Raw genomic sequence first — 15501 nt, forward strand, 5'->3', positions numbered from 1 at the left:
ATGAATTTTCTGCAGGGCTGCGTATAAGAGTTGAGTAACCTTAGCCTAAAGCGTAAGCTATGTATAATATACTTGAGCAACAAGAAAATTACAGGGCCATATTTACCAATTTATAGTACTTACCTATGTTCGTATTTATCGAAGGACAGGAAAAAGACAGATATCACTTGAAATTTACAATTCGGTCTACTAGTTTAATTGGCATTATAGTGCTCTTACTTATGTTTTAAAAGTTTTTTTTTAATGGAATTAAAAAGCATGTGATTCATCTCCTTTAATACAGTAATTACGCTTCTTAAATATGTGTATTAGGATTTCTCTTAGTCATAATATATTAATTATAATGTGTCTAATTTAAATTTAAATGTAATTAGCTGTATTATTATGTATGCAACTATTATGTAAGGTACGTGCACAACATAATCATGAGGAATTTCTTTTGCATTAGACGATTTTTTTTAAATTGAATGACAAACGCTGTGACCGTAAAAACTTTATTAATAGTACCTTACATATAAATTTACATTAATTCAACAGGTATAAAAGTTTTATATATTTTTTAAATGTTACATTGGAACAGATTGCACATAAATAATAGTCGTACTTGCTAATCATGAACATTAAATTGGGAAGAGAACTTTATGCGATTAATATATCTAATTACGGCGAAGGTACATTTTAATATACATATTTTATTAGACAATTAAATGCTGGGTTGCGAAACGCCAGCCGAATGTTGGAATTAATGTGCCGATTTCATAAATTCAATTAGGTAACTTTTAAATTCGTCAAGATATGGTTTATATTATATAGATTTATATTAATCTTATAAAATTTTTATCATTATTACTAAGGAAGACAAGTAAACATCTATTAAATATTGTTTTAAACTGAAGTAATAAATTTTCTCACAACTACATATTCAGGTATCGTCTTTATTTTCTTTTTCTTTTTAGTCAGTTTGAGAAATTAATCCATGAAATTTTATATTTTACGACTACGTATTTCCAACGGTTCTATCAAATCAATGTTTATTTTCTGTTCTCATGATGATTTTCAAATATCCCTTTTTATGGATCCTAATGTAATAAAACAGTAGTTCCGTGATTGCCCGTTGATAGTCGGTCTGTCGGTCGGTCAGTCGGGTCAAAACTTAACTTACATTCATAAACTAGGAATTATTTTAATAAATTTAATCATATCATTTAGATATCTTATAATAAATATTTACAAAACTATATAAAAACCAGTAATAGTGATTTCACATTCTGGAAGGAAATCTGAATTCTATTTGAATAATGACAATATATACTCGTAATGTAAATACACATTTATCCACTTACTACAATTTACCAAAACGTTCTCAAAAGATTGGATCTAAAATAACTATTTATCATCCATATATTTTCGTATAGAATAGTTGAGTCAGCTTGGATGTAGGTATCTACTTGTTATTGTAAGTTGAAGCGGAGCTTCGAATATCTTTAGTGGAGCGCACTCCGTTGTTTTCGTCAGCAGGTAGTAATTACCTGCTTGCCAGTTTGCTGCTGACAGATCCAATTACATTAAAGGGATCGAACCTTGTTTCATTCGACGACATACTTTGTTATTATGTTGAATTGTTTATAGTTAGTCGATTAATAGGCCCTCCGTGCAAATAACCGCAGAGGAATAATAATATTCTCAGTTACCTGTCAAATGTAGTAATTACGAGAGCATCGTTAATAATGTTTATGTATTTTTTTAATAATGGTATTCTATATATTATATTAGTCCTCAGGATATAACCTATTTTCACGTTGAATTTCAATAAGATTCGTTCTATTATTTGTTGTTTAGTTGTGAAAAGGTAATCTGGACCCCAGTTTATTTTGCATTTACAATATTAATACAGATAGATATATATTAAAATTTCAGGTAGGTGTAGAGTACATTAGTTGTACGATATATCAACTAATTAATTGCAAAATAAACATAGGTATGAGAATAATATGTTGCGCTACTCTTAATTGTGTGCATATATAAATTGTACTTACAAATTATAATTTGTAACCTTCCAAATTCAAATTAAATAAAATGCAATATTATATTACAATAATTATTATATAATGAAAATGGTAGAGATATTTGTATATTATCGTGTAGAAAAGAATATCTTCTTCATATAATTTGGAAGATTTTCTATTGGGCATGTATGTGTAACATAGAACTTAATAATAATATAACAATTTCCAATGTGCCTTTTATATTTGTTTTAGTTATTACGTTATGCATGCGATATTCTTTATTCATATTACATGTGAATTTCTCGTCACTTATATAAATCATGTTCGGCAGCTAGTTAAGTTGATGAAGTTCTTTCATAAGAGGCAAAAACTGTTCAGTTTAATCAAGACGGGTGCGGAGGGCGTCAATCAGGGTACCTCGTTACCGAAACGACCGGTAATTTTCTTTTGCTGACCGAACGCGATTTCAAACACAATCTCTGTTCTTATTGATTAGCGCGGTCGTTTCTAAGTTACATGTCTATTACTGCATGTTTAAAAGACTGTATTACTTTTGTATACCTATTTTATTTGATATTATATTTAATTTTTAAATATATTTTAGATAAATAACGTTATAGAAGTACAAGTACAACTATATCCAGAATATTAGTAAGTGGTACTATCGTATTATGTTACGCAAATTAACATGATTATTATAGTAAATAAATATTTTATACTAAAACATATTTTGAATTATCTAAAAACCCACTAACATCTGTCAAAATTTGTATGGGATCAACTTGTAAATTGCTTGCAAAAATTACCCTTAATTTTAACATATACAGTTAAATTGAGGCCACTGCCCCTTATGCTGGTTGTCTCAGAATACAACATGTATGATACGCATACTATGATTAAATATAATGATATGTCACTAATCACTCGCTAATCAGTAATTTAGAGCAAGGTAACAGGATGCTTAACGACAATGAATGCGATTTACCGTAACATAATGCGATCATTAGAGTCATTTGTTCAACTTCTACGAGCTCTCCAAAGCAAATAAGTTGCAGGTTCGCAGGGCGACAACGAACGTGATTACCTCACATCGTACCGAACTCTAGGCTATAATGACAGCAATAATTTGACCGTAAGCGGCCGCATGCCGCTTTGTAGCCGCCTTGGGATCCAAGACCGATTTTAAGCTCGCTATTTTGCGCATCAGTGGACAACTATCTAAATCAACGTGGGTAATTGCCACCGTTGCGTCGTTAGGCTAATCGGAAGAGCCGGCAATAAAGTATGCAGACCTTCATTTCAATCAAATAGAAAATATTAGACTTAAAGTGTATATATTTTTATATGGAATGGTGCACTCGTTTGCGCTAACGGTATAAGCCGTCGTGGCGATTTACTATTAATTAACCACGATAGTTTCTAGGACAGACCCCGTTAAAGATCACTCAGGGTATATTACTAGTAATAGTACCAAACACTACCCTTATTGCCCAGCTCAAAGTGTAGTAGGTAACTCCGGATATAGAGGAGGGTATATACCTAAATATAAGAGATATAATAAATGTAATATACATCAGGTTGACCTCCACGAAATGTCTCTGATAACCATCATAGTCAATTTCTCTTAAAATTGTCACTACGCGCCAAATGACTTGTCTCATGATTATCACAAATGTACCACTGGCGACCAACCACAATTATATAATTATCAGTTGCAACTGGTAATAGCAACAAAAAATTAATATTTAACCGGATCTGCGCATTACTAGCGCGTTACTAGTACTTCTCCTTCCTGATTTATTTTATTTATTTATTTATTTATACTCTTTATTGCACCAATTACAGAACAAAAACAAAAAACAATTAAAATGGAAAATATACACTGATACAAAAGGCGGTCTTATCGCTAAGCAATCTCTTCCAGACTACCTTTAGGTGGATAGAGAAATAAAAATAAGAACAGGGTAGGTGGCGCACGTAATAAACAAAAATAAATATATAGGACTCAAATATACATAAATATAAACATACACATATTCTTAATCGTGTTATTAAATATCAACATTCGACCCTCCAATAAGGTCCCGCACTTGACTTAACATGAAAAACTCAATGATTGTAATTATATAGACTTACACGGCACTGGACCAAATTTATGTTTATCTAAGAGATAAAGTTTGATGGTAATTAAAATAATTTGGCGGGACAAGCAGCGAACTTATAGTGACGCGTATGATTTAGTGACCTTGTTAATGGGTTTACTTCGTCAAAGTTTAGCCCGGCTTGTTCTCAGACCCTATTAATAAGTCGCCGCAGTGAACGGTGTATAGTTTCAATATTTTATAAGAATTTATAGCTCACTTGCTTCTTTAAAATGTGAATAAGTATATAGTTAATAATGTTCTATAATACTAAAAATATTTTAAACTTATTTATTACATTGAAGTAAGTATAAACGATTATTTGCGTTTAGTAAGTATTAAGGTCAGTGTAATGCTAATTTTATTATTGTTAATTTATTAGGTACGCAGGTAACCCTAATGAATATAAGATTTATCTAATTGAAATATACACTATGCTAATAATCTACTTTCTCTCTAATTATTTTTATTGTAAATGATGTTACAGAGTCTATATGGTATATTCGCTGCGATAAATATCTATAAAGAAAAACCAAATAGCTAATATTTTGTACTACGAATATTACAGATATTGTATATAGGCGCGAACTTCCCAATTTGAGTTAGTGGTTTTGTCGCTATATTTGTTCTCTGCGAACTTTGGTATAAACCATCAATGATGTATATAAATTCACAGGCACCGCTAAGTACTTACGTGGGTGTATAATACTTTTTATTGTACAATAATAGACGTTCTATCCTTTATCAAACAAAGAACCCTTCCAACAATTTGAGTATTCAATATTATACTTAATTCTTCTAAAAATAGCAATTGATTTCGTCTGTAAACAGATTTGTATTGTAAGCATTGGAAAGCGTCGGAAAAGATTTTCTTACATAAAACCCATTGACCCGGGGCGGTAACTCACGGGCGAGCGCGGGACACGCGGAATAATGGCTGCCATAATTTGCCTGTAATGGGCCTTACACTATCGCCCTGTCAGCCCTACCAAAAATAAGCTTCTTTCACCTAAATCTTTTCCAGCGATCCTAAGATGAAGCTCTTTAGCACTTTGTTAACACGCAACGCGCTGTTATGTTCTGTTTCCATTGCAGTGACTATTGTATTTAGATCCCACATCTAGCTTGTCTTAATGGAAAGTATTGAAGTAGGTATATGACTTTATGAAATACCATTAATATAATAAAAATAGAGTGCGAGTACCTTAATCAGATTTCGGTATTGTTTTTAGTGTTCCTCCTTGAATGTCAAAGATACAAATGAATTCATTGATCCAATTAAAAGAGACTAAAATAATATCATTGTTTGCTTGTTTTGCACATAGTAAAACACTTGACGTTATATTAATGTTTTATATTTGTAATCTAATGGATATATTCTTGTATGTATAATATATTAATAATTAAGTAATGAGAATTATAAAATATTTTGTTATTTCTGCTTGTTTACATGTTTAAATAATTACATACTTAACTTTCTGTTATTATTTATTTATATTTGTAAAAAAGGCAAAAATTAGTACAAAAAACACTAAGAACATAAGTCAATGTTACGTATATATTTGTTTGTAATCCCTAATTTTTCTAAGCTGTTGTGGAAAACTAAATAGTGAATCATCGAATAGAATGCACAAATTTACCTTTAAAAATTACTAATTAATTTGTATTTTGTTTCCAAATATATAATCTTTTTATCAAAATCCATTTTTCCAATACTCGTTTAATGGGAATCTTGCATAATTAATGATTAATCTATTTGCAACCATTTCTTTTAAGTAATTATTCATAAATGTTGCAGTTTTTGGGACTGTTTTTAAAAATTGAGATGTACCTTTTATAATAATTTATTATACTAATAATAATTATTAACATTTTAATATTATCCAGCTTTACCTGAAATCTTAATAATATATCTTTATTCCTCTTGTCTTGTATGGGTAGTCAGAGGTCTTATCTTTTTTAACATAACACTTAGCACATTTTACTGGGTATATTTGAATTTGATGTGGCGAGCCTAAGGCCCAGTCTTGCAATAATTTCGATTTATATCTGTCCTTATCACCAGTCACACAATTTAATTCAGTTTAAGTTCGATTTGAATTCAATGTCTTAGGGGCCTAAGTCAGAATAATACAATGTAATTTGACAAATTACTTAGTTATCAAGCCCAACTACCTTTTTGTATTTTGTATTTTAATGACAATGAACTGCAGCAAGATATTCATTGTTCATTATTCAATTTTTAGAAGCTTCGTAAATAGAGAACACCAAACTCCAACAAAGATCAGTCAGTAATTATGAATAGTAGCCGCTTATATCTTTGATTGCGACGTCGACGACGTTAATTTCATTGACATATCTTCTCACCCTTCAACAGAAACATATCTTACAACCTAAGATGCATGCCAGCTGAAGTAGTTGAGACCTCTGTTGGATAAGACAAAGACATATTTAGACAACTTTGTACAAAGTTTGCACTTGTTAAACTGCAAAATAGAAAAGATGCGATATATAGTACTTATAGTACCTACACAAAATACGTGTTGAGCAAACGAAGCAGAAGGCGTGTCTAGTAGAAATGTTACTGGCTTTACGACGCCTCTATCTTAATTAATCGCGAGCTTCGCTGTGCTCTTTATTACGGCCTTCACGGCTGATTTACCAGCTTTTGGAAATCAATCAGTGTGAAACATCTGCTGTAATACTCTTATTGACGACAGTGGTTTCCGTTTCAACTATAAAATTGTTTGGTGAATCATAAATGGCGCCAAGGACATTAAAACTTGGAGTTGCAAAGTTAAGGTCTCGAAACGAAATAAAATTACCAAAGATTTAAAAGTTCGAAAATTTGAGTAGGAGTTCTTTAGATACATTATGGAAAATTCAGAGTGGAAAATTTTCCTTACGACTACGTAATATACAATATGTATATCTACAATGTGTACATATTTACATACAAGGTCGCTTTTGGTTACCTACTGAAAATTGATGGTTAGGGCGGAATTCAGGTAGCACGTAGCAAAAACTATCTTGTAGTCTGTACTCCCTCCGCCAGATGGCGCGCTAAAAGAATTCAGTACAACCCCTAACAAGTTACGATACAGGTAGACAGATGGCGCTCTATCAGGGACTTGTATTATAGAAGAACATAATTCTAGAGAATAACTTTATTATAATATTTTTTTATGTACATTTATAGACAGCAGCTTAGTTACGAGAGGCTCTGGTGTTTACCAGAACAAAACTCCTAAAGTCATGAGCGACTTTTAGGTTTGGGGCGATTGGGCGATAAGGTTGGTTAGTGTTAAATAACGTATAAATTGGTAAAACCTTACAATTATTTAATAATAATAAGTAAAAACATATATTTTTACTTCTGGTTCAATAACCTACTTAGACTTAAATAATTGCGTAAAACGTACTGTACTTTTAATGAGTTTGTTTTTACCTCAGTTGTGGCGGGATGCTATTTATCTATCATGTTATTACCTTGGGATTGTCTTTAATTTAAAAAGTTATCCGAAACGTCCGTATCCAGTACAGGCCTATCTAGTTGTTCCGCACTTGGCACACGAAACCTCCTTCATTACAAGACACTTTTTATCCAACGCTTTCCCCTATATTTTTTTCATCGGAAGCCGTTTATTTATTTTAATGGTAAAGCTGAAATTTTACTTGAGGAACGATAATAATTTAATGGTCCCGATAACTAAAGTTACTAATATACAGGTAAAAATCTTAATTAATATTCACTGTTTTTTAGTATTCATACAAAGTAAAATTACTTAACTAAGTATAAGTCAATTCATAAACAATTCTGAATTAGGTACTTCTAAAAATCAAAGGATTAAACAAATTTTTCTATACTAAATAAATAATATTTGGTCTATATAAAAACTATATTTGGTCTTGTACCAAATTGCTTTTTTCAAATTGTTACAAAATGTCCTATATAGTTATATAGGTATCAATATTATCGACATCTTGTCACTTGTAATTAAAGCAAACAACGTCAACGTCACCAGCGGTACCAACGCGATGTGTCAGTATTTTATAAACGTCGCTGAAAGGCGAGGATGACCTAATGCTGACTGGGCCTCTGACACTGGCTGTCAATATCGGCCCTTGTTGGGAAACTTTTCAAAATTGGAATTCCGAAGTTGGCAGAGACGTGCCGGCTCGCAGCTCTCAGTGTGCACGCTCCATCTCTCAAAGGAAATTTGGTAACGGGCCATGTATTTACCCTGAAATTGAATTATCTATTGTGGCGTAGATTATTGCATTTACTCACCGTGAAATTGCTAAATACTGAAAAACAGAAATGTTTATCATTGTAGGTATCTTGTTTGTGTTATAAAATATATTTAATATACCATCTATGTATATTGTAAATTTTGGAAATTACATTAAATGTATTTAAATAGCTTAGAATTTAGAAACTAGACGAAAGTGAAAAGTTTAACTAAGTGATAACGAGACTAAAGTTGCATTGTGAGTTCTGAGATTAAACGCAACCCAATTAACTGGCGTGGAGTCCGTGCCTGCCTCGGCTTGATATCAGATTAGCTCGTCGCTGTATTACATTAGTGGACGTCATACCATCACGCTCTATAATATCTATATAACTTACCTACTAAATCTATCTATCCAATTATAACACTCAAGGTACTCAATAGTAATGCAGATTAGATTCGACAACATAATTATGGGATTGTATATGAAATTATATCGAGTTCAGGGATCTATTAGGAGTACCTATATTAGTTTAATGAATCCTCGTTATGTCAGTTATCTATTTAATCTAATACAGCAGATAGGCGTTTTTACATATGGCTAGAACGACGGCTTCAAATGCGTGACACGCACGTTTAATGTATAATTTTGTAATTAATTAAAATACGCGTAGATTTTATAATATAAATTATATAATACCCTATTATATATTGATACTGCATTCGACAGTGATATATCCTATTGAAAAAAATTGTAAAAAGATGACCATGTATCTTATAATGAATAATATACTATTGCATTACGAAGAACATCAATAATTTAAGTAATTTCACATAAAATTACTTATTACATGTCTATTTCGCGCATTATAATGGTAGGTAAGCAGGTAGGTAAATGTAATATTTTACTATATGTTCTCCGTTTATGTCTATGTTCTCCGTAAATTAAAATCCCCCACTATTAATTCTATATTCGATGTATGTTAGCGAAAATACGAGTATTTTAGTTAGAATATTCAGCTCGTTAATCTAATGCCGGCCCGTCGGTGTCTCGGGGGTGCACTGTGTGCGACACTCATTGGATTGTGTTAATCTTCGCTCATGTCATTTCACCTAACTAGCCCCTCATAAAATTATTAATAGTATCTAATATAAGAGATTTCAGAAAAAACACGCTTCATTTTTAGTTTATTGAAACTTGGGTTATAGGGGTTTGTGTTCAACAAATGTGAAAGTGAAATATTATCGCGAACCGTCTAGTTGGTTCCTCTATTATAAAAAAATACATTTTGGTGTTTTATAAATTCCCTTTTTTTATATCGCCTTGAACACAGATAAGTTTCTTAATTTATCATGAATGCTTAATGTATTGCGTTTGAATATAGCTTTGGTGTAACATTATAAAATTACTTAGATCTCATTTATTGGTAAACTATGTAATCTATATAACTATAAGTATTTAACAATCATGTGAATATTATGCGTACAATTACAGAGATATGTGTTTCGCGTTTCAGTGAACGTCCAATATCTAATTAGAGTAGCGTCATAAATTGATTAATCCCTAATTCTGTATTGATGTCCATCTGTCGCTATGAAACAATACAATATCTATTGTAATTAATTCATGATTATGTGAGATATAAGAGATTAGATAGTTAAATAGATAGATATTTTTAAAATTTCGTGTTATATATTATATTTTACCTCTTTCGACGTCTCGACTAGGTTGCATTAGTCGTGGTGACGAGCTGATTATTATGTACTTTTTTAGTAGTATAATAGTAATTTATGTACAACTTTATTACGTATGGTTATTGTAATTACTTGTTGACAATAAAACGCAAATATTGATTAAAATATATATTTTTTATTTATTATATGGGAATATTGTAATCGAAACCGATCTAATATTTGTTATTATTGTTTTTTATATTATGCTATAATAAAATGCAAAATATGTAATTAGGCTAATATGATAAGATATAATAATAACAGGCGACAAGGTTTTAATACAAAATTATCTTATTAACTTAAACAAAATAAAATAACGTGATATCAGAAAGATAATTATCTATACTGACTGAATTTTTAAGAGTAAGAGATTACCAATTGTATTTATTTTATTATTGTAGTTTATATGAAATCTTCATTACTTAACTGAGCATAATTTCTATGTGTCTTTTGAAAACGGTTGTGTTTACACTCATGTTATTTCCATACAAATGAAGTTTGAATTTTATTTTGTGAAAGAACATATTTATATCTTTACATAGTACAAAATAAACTCGCTATCGCTGTCTGTCCGTCCCTATGTATGCTTAAATCTTTAAAAGTATGCAACTAATTTTGAAACGGTTTTAATAGATAGAGTGATTCGAGAGGACGGTTTATATATATAATACACGTACACTCGTGCGAAGCCGGGGCGAGTAGCAAGTCTAATATATAAAATTCTCGTGTCATAGGTTTCGTGTTTATACTCGTCCCAAACGGCTGGACCGATGTTGATGAAATTTTATATGTTTATTCAGTAGATCAGAAAATAGGTCTATAACAAATGTTTATATCCCTAAGTGTTATGGATGACTCACTCTTAATTTTTTTTTCATTTTTTTGACAATTTCTTTTATTTTTATTTTTTTATTAGGTATGTGACTGTAAAAAATACGTATAACCCTAAACCAGTTTCAGTTTCACCACTCTATCCCCAATTCCTACTTTTAAATTGCGATTTTAATTTATATGGCAAAACAGCTTTTGCCGGGATAGCTCGTTTATATAAGTATTATATTGTTTTACAAAATATAATTTACTGATTGACTTTATGTCGTAATATAATGCATGAATAAAAGGTTTTCAAATTTGAATTATATCCCGTAACTCAACTCAAATATGTTGATATTTTCTACTTACTACTTCATAAAATCGGTTGTAAAAATTCTATTAGAATATTATATACTAATACACCCCGTTTTGATGAAGGTTGGTTTGAGTAAAGGAATTTGACGGCTGTCAAATATCATTGGGTTCTGTTGGCAAATTTTATATTGGATAGGATGCTATGTAGCTTTTCCGGTAAAGGGTGCATACGTGAGTAGTGTGAGTATCGACTCAGAGAAGATTATGGCAACATTGGCAACCTATATATTTATTTTCTTCAATCAGAGTTTTTCTTATAAATCTCTTTTTTTTCGGATACTGTCTATATCTATCTAGCAAAGAGCAAATGCTGTAGTCACTATTAAAAATAGGCTTCAACAGCGCGACAGTACAGAGTATAGAATAGCATCTTTATTGCGTTTAAAATTACAGAGAGTACGACTGGTCTAGAAGATTTTGTGTAAAAATCAGTGAGTGCAGCGTTTTGCACCGATTCAGCACACGTGGTCAGCCTGATGCCTGTCCGACCTATTCACTACGTGATGGGACTGCCTTATGGGGTGGTCGTGTGTACACATGAACAGAGTATTCTTCAATATTTTACCTAAGATCAAAATAAGATTGAAAATTTTAACTATCTTACGGGATTCAAAGACATGTCATTGTATCGCAGATAACGAGATTAAGTGTTTTTTCTTTTACAACATGAAAAAAAATATATTAACTAATATTTAAATTTTACAAACATTCACGTGATTTACAGTAGTAGTATTAAGTAGTAATTTGTACTTGAAACCTCGTAGACACATTATAACTATGTTAATTTCATAATATAATTATAATTGTAATGCAGAATTCTTTATATATACAATTACATATGGAATTATAATTGAGCAATCTATGTTGCACTTTACATCTATTATTATATATACATTGACCAAAGAAAACGTTCTCTTAAGATATCTACGTGAATGGAAAGTTACGGTAACCATTTAGTTAGTGCAACTACTGGCAAATAAAAGGTATTTATATGATAATAATATTTTTTTTACAAGAAAACCTCTGATATTATATAGATATCTTGATGAAATAAATATTTATTGTTATAATTATTTTCATATACATACGTATATTTTATATCTATAATATCTATATGTAAAGATTTTTGGAGTTGTCAATCATATTACTATGACCTAGTTCTTCAGATAGGTTATTATTTCATCTCCTGATTGTATTTTCTTTAAACAATAAAATAAAATGTTCACTCATTTCGAGATAAGTAAATACGTTTTATTTTTTTACAGATAGGTATCTATTTATTTAATACAAAACCAATATGGATTTTTTCCTCATTTTACCCCTCTCTATTTTAACTTGCGATGCAGTTAAATTGGCACTCGATACCCAATTACTACTCGGAATTCAAGCTAAATTGGATATTAACTCGGTCAACATAAGTACAGAAAATCGATACACATCTTGGTTTTAAAAATATATAAAGGTGACCAACGTGGTTGACTTAAAATGTATTGTCTAACTGATTTTAATACCATTATACGATCATTTATAAAAATACAAATTTAGATACTGATATACTGTAATTTAAAGGTTCACATAAAAAAATAGGAAGAGAAAAAAAATATAATACTCACGATTATTCTTTTATTCTTTACAGTAATATAAAATCTATAATTATATTTCCTGAGATAGGTATACATACATATAAGGCAGCTGCCTTATATGTATGTATACCTATCTCAGGAAACATATCCTAGTTTACATTGACAACTGTAGCTACAGTTGTCCATGTAAACTGGGATATGTTTCTTAGTAGTTATTGGCTGACCTCGATCTGGGTATTACTGCTATACTGTATATACTTTGCGCGACCATTATGCAAATTGGATGTAAGAAGGTCAGGCCATGAGTGTAAGATGCAGTTTTAATACAGCGTTGGCGGCAACGTTTGGGTCATAATTCACATGCTTGTCTTGTTCCCCATTGGCTTGACGCTTATTTCGAACGTGACAAGGATATAGATTCTGTATGGATCTCAACTTAATGTGTTTTATTTCCACATACAGCCAGTTGTCGTACTGTGCATTTTATTGCATTATTGACTTTAGTCAAAATTATGGATAATTGGCCTGGCGGAGTTTGGTATGCATGAATTACGTGAAACTAAAATGCGATTTAATTTTATTTAAATCCGTTCAACCATATATACTAAGATCGAGGAGTAAATAGCCAAATAACTCTATATTAAGTCAATTTTAACATAATATTTAAAATATTAAAATAGGCGCTAATTTTGATACTATTATAGGTAATATCCAATCCTATTATAGGTGAAAGGTCCTTACGCTTGACTGAAGTGGATGAGATAGAGACTCGAAGATACATCGTACAAAGACATCTCTTTTCTATGATATAAAGTCACCTCTGTAAACTCAGTAAAGTGAATAGACGACGTTATTCTTTTCAGTTTTAAAAATGTTTATTATCAACATAATTTATACTAAATGCTCCGTCCATAAATTAAAATGTGACGATATTAATATTACAAATATTTTTTGTTTCTTCTATCTGCAATAAACGTAGTAGACATGTGCTGAAATTAAAACTTTAATATAGCTCTCGGATCGTGTATAATGAGAGTAAATATTGAATAAAAAAGGAAACAGTCCCGCCTGTAAAGGAAGCGGCGTATTTATTAACGCTGCGACACAGCCGGGTAAACAGAGAATCTACTTTATATTAAACCGAGCGGTCCATCAGACGCGCTATTAGCCTGCGCCGACAATCTGCACTTACAAACCTCGCATTCTGTAGACATGACACATCGTTAATTATTATGTACCTATGTATATAAAGATTAATTGATTAATACATTGTCAATTCCGTGTACAAATTGGCCGTCCAATATTCTATTGGGTCACAATTACAAAATCCTTCTTCCACGTCAGGCATCGGTTATTAAGGACCTTTTTAATTATACTGGACTGAAAGTCCTGATTTGTATGCGAATATAGTTACAAATATTGTAATTCATTAAAATATAAATTCTATTTAAAGGAGAACGAGTTATAATATAATAATATCGTTATCGGACTTCTACTAAAATCTTTGAAATTAAACAATATAATATGAAATATAAAATAAAAATGATACTGAATTCATTTTCATTTTCTATTTCACATTATATTGTAGATTTATTGTAATTAGTATATTTAGAAATGCATAAAATGTCTAAGAAATAAACTTACATACCAAAGTCTAAACATAGCCACGTCTATGGAACGTCGGCGAATCTCTAATGAAACCGCTTCTGTTTATTCTGCCGATACGAAATGAGAAATGAGTGCAGTAAACCTTAACAATTTTATTGTTATCTGCACCGAGCTCTCACTGATATTAACGATATTAATAATACTCATTATTACAAAGATTTTCAATTCATCACTTCATTTATTTGTAGAAGTATACTAAAGTAGATATATGTACGTTTAATGTTTAATGTAGATATATGTAAATAATTATTCCACGAAAACAAATTATGTCTTTAAAACTTGAAAATCTTTGGTACATTATAAAAATATTTTTAGTGTTTGCAAGCACAAAAGTAAAAGTTGTTTAAGTTAAAAATTATCCCCGTCTAGTTAAACACAATGCAACTGTGGTCAACCACTTTCTCACATATCGAAAAATAAATCGAGATTGCTTTTCATATCTCATTATTGACATAGACATAAATAAAAAGTAAGACCTTCAACCTTGGGGATGATTAAAAGCACAATTGAAGCAAAGTGTTGGACTCAGGGTGCCTTACTGAGTCAATAGCAGAACGATGTCGGCATCGCTAGCCCGCGGGTCGCGGCAATGTCGCGGCAATCCACCGGATTAGGCCTCCAACACGCACGCTCGCGCCAACTTCCTATTTATGTTGGGTCGCTAACTAAACAACTTGTAGGCTCTTTATTACAGTTGTTCTTTTCCGCTCACGACGTCGTTACCGCTTCGATAAAATATCGTGTCGATTCTTTGTTTTGAGCAAGGGGCTTACGTTATATTTGGAATTAAGAAACGTACCTAAACCTTCCGTTTGCATTGTATTGAAAACATTTTATTATAATGGTTGACTTTTTTACAACTGAACAGCTGTATTATTGTAGATTTATATAACAACATTTGATTGTATAGTTAGGTTAATTACTATTTTATATAATACAGTCTAGAAAA

General features: G+C 31.0%; 1 protein-coding gene across 1 annotated transcript in view; it reads left to right on the plus strand.

The window, feature by feature from the left end:
* Window positions 1-8302: 8302 nt before the first annotated feature.
* Window positions 8303-15501, plus strand: part of LOC131853371 (uncharacterized) — a 37117-nt gene continuing 29918 nt past the window's right edge. The window contains exon 1 of the mRNA XM_059204238.1: window positions 8303-8370. The gene's annotated coding sequence lies outside the window, so the exon portion shown is untranslated. The remainder of the gene's footprint in view (window positions 8371-15501) is intronic.

The sequence above is a fragment of the Achroia grisella genome, unplaced genomic scaffold (genome assembly GCF_030625045.1).
Source record: "Achroia grisella isolate CSIRO2021 unplaced genomic scaffold, CSIRO_AGI_Agris_v1 utg900, whole genome shotgun sequence".
Classification (NCBI taxonomy): domain Eukaryota; kingdom Metazoa; phylum Arthropoda; class Insecta; order Lepidoptera; family Pyralidae; genus Achroia; species Achroia grisella.